The sequence below is a fragment of the Paralichthys olivaceus genome, chromosome 16 (assembly GCF_024713975.1).
Source record: "Paralichthys olivaceus isolate ysfri-2021 chromosome 16, ASM2471397v2, whole genome shotgun sequence".
Taxonomy (NCBI): domain Eukaryota; kingdom Metazoa; phylum Chordata; class Actinopteri; order Pleuronectiformes; family Paralichthyidae; genus Paralichthys; species Paralichthys olivaceus.
In genome coordinates this window covers 7,576,845-7,580,195 of record NC_091108.1, presented here as the reverse complement: position 1 = coordinate 7,580,195, position 3,351 = coordinate 7,576,845, and positions in this window count along the sequence as shown.

The window sequence follows — 3,351 nt, the reverse complement described above, 5'->3', positions numbered from 1 at the left end:
CTCAGCGGCTGAAGAAGGAGCCACAGACTGAATATGAAGTATGAAGTATTACAGACTGAATATGAAGTATTACAGACTGAATGAAGTATTACAGACTGGATATGAAGTACTACAGACCGAATATGAAGTATGAAGTAAATCTACAGACTGAGTATGAAGTATTACAGACTGAATGAAGTATTACAGACTGGATATGAAGTACTACAGACTGAATATGAAGTATGAAGTAAATCCACAGACTGAATATGAAGTATGAAGTAAATCCACAGACTGAATATGAAATAAATCCACAGACTGAATATGAAGTAAATCTACAGACTGAATATGAGATAAATCCACAGACTGAATATGAAATACATCCACAGATTGAATATGAAATAAATCCACAGACTGAATATGAAGTAAATCTACAGACTGAATATGAAGTAAATCTACAGACTGAATATGAAATAAATCCACAGACTGAGCATGAGGAACCTCTCACTATACTGATCCGATCAAATGTTACAGCTCAAGGAGAAGAGATGACAACTGTTTATATTCAAGACTTACAAATATATCATATTCTAATCTGTTACCAATATCAATTATAATGTATTTAAGTTCTAATCCATTCAGCTACTCTAGTAATAACTAATCATAATACATATATAATATAATTAGGTAGCCTACTCTATTCTATTCTATTCAGTTGTGAGTCCCTGACAATAATTAATTTTAATATAATTAAAATACTAATGACCATTCCATGCTTTTCTGCTTTAAGTCCTTGACAATAATTAATTTTACTGTAATTATAAAACGATTCAACATCCAGTTCTATTCTATTGTACACTATTCTATATTGTTCTATTCTGCTTTGAATCCTTGACAACACTTTAATATATTATTATGAATTATTATTATTATTATCCATTGTCTTGGTTACTGATATTCTTGTCTCTTTGACCATTAGATGTCACATTCTAATCTATTCTATTCCTTTGAGTAATGAAAAGTATTTATATAGATATTAATGCTTTTGGTAAGTGTATTGAATACAAGAAGGTACAGGACCGTAAGTATTCTATTCTCTATTGCTCAAGTGTATTATAGCATTGCTGTTCCATGTGTTATCCAAGAGGACAGCAGAAAAGGTCAGATGGTCATCAGTGACACGTAGAAGGCCTTGGTGTGCCTGTGTTTTCATTTAGTGCTTTGATATTCAACATCCTGGGTTGAGTTCCAAGTGATCAATCATGACACCAGGTTACAAGATCATTTAACCTTCAAAATTCCTCACCCAGCTTTTAACTTTTAGCTGGGGAAAAATACACATCAGATTGGAGTCAGATATAACAATTGAATAAAACATGATATTCTTACTGCTTATTTCCACATATTTGTATTTGCTTATTTGATGGTTGCTGTCCATATCCTATGATATCCTATGACTTTTATTTCAAATAAAATAGAATCAAATCATATTCAGTAATCTGATTCTATTGATGACATGTTTGAGGTGCAGCACTACTGAGGTCACTCTAATTAACTTGAGCCCCTGCATTATCAATCTAGGTGTGAGGACTAGTAGTATATATTAAGCTTCAGCCCCCCCCCCCCCTCTTCTACCGCATACTGCATTTAAAGGGTTATCTTCAGGTCACATAGATTTATACTTTAATAGCCCACAGTTTGTTGTTTTCTTTATTTTATTTCCTTTTTCTTTTCTTTCTTTGAGAGGGCGATATAAGATTCAGTGAGAGTCAGGAGTTAAACCTCATCTTAACTCAACTTTTAAATCTGTCTTTAAACTATTTATCTCATGGGATCACATGCAGTTCTGCGAATGAACAAATGATGAACAGGAAATGCTTAGGACTTGCTGTCATTTGCTCCCTGGAGAACAGCTACTGGACACATGCACATTTTTTTGAGTAAGATTTCCAAAAGATTGATATTAATTTATGTTCGTAGATAATATTTTTTAAATGCTAATTTCTTTGGAACATATACACATGCACACACACACACATACACACATATATATATATATGTATGTGTGTATATATATATATATATATATATCAACTACTATAAAACTACCTCTAATGTAATTATGATATAACTTTTATGACAGCATGGCCTTTCCAGTAGGTTTGATCATTATCCGTCATTGTTTTAAAAAAGATTTTTAGCATTTTTTGTCTGTCTGTTCATCATATCAACCAACAGAGGGCAGTCTTGCATATGCTCAGTAACTTGAACAAGGCCTCTGATCTTGACAATAATGGCTCTATGCTGAAATGTTTACTGAACCTGCTTGTAACCCTGAGCTTCTCTCAAGGTTACAGCTGCAAAAAGAATGTTATACATCAGAGGACAATCAGAACCAGGACGCAGGGCCTTCAACATATTGGCCCATGTGATCACTTTGTATCTTCCAAAGAATTTATATATTGTATCAACTGATGTATTAGAGGTTTTTCTCATATATTTAATTTACAAGACTGTAAGATCACTCTGACCTTGTACCAGTTCATCTTTCTGTTTGAGTGAACATTGGTGCAAAATATGAAGAAAGTCCTTCATAATTGTTTTGAGATATAACATTAAAGATGCCAAAATGGCTCTCGTACAGTCACAGTGAATCTTGATCTTTGACCTCTAATCACCAAAATATAACCAGTTAACAAATAATCAGATTGTTTGTGCCAAATCTAAAGGGATTCTCTCCTGGCGTTACCTGAGATACGGTGTTGAAGGGAGTGTGACAGACCACAATAAACATAACACTTCCGGTTGCCACTATTGCCATCAGCAATGGTAAATAATTATTCTTTTTAAACTTTCAAACTGAACTTCTCATGAAGCTGGACGGAGAACATAATGCCAAGAGGAAACCCTGAAGAATCAATGGCTGACCATGATTGAGGATGAAATGACTGATCAGCCCACGGAGCTCCCAGCCCTGGAGAAAGAGCAGGAGGATTAAAAAAAAAGGAGAAGGTTAATGGTGAGTCATTCATTTTCATAACCATTCTCCAAATATCTACAATAGATAGACAATAATAATAATAATAGACAAAAGACAATTCATTTACAAAAATACTCTCACTTGAATGTTTCCTCAGCATTTGCCAGATGTGAGAGCAATGAACATGAAGCTGTTTAGACATTATACTCTCCATTCTGAAATAAATTGTCGATGACATTGCTCATTTTGATTCACTCAGAACCAATTTATGGATGAACCAGCAAGGAGACCTGGGTCAAAACACTATTCACGATGAGGTTTCGAGGAATTCATTTGTGTGTGCTACATAACACAGTACATTCTAATGAATAACAAAATCGAATCAAATAAAGGAA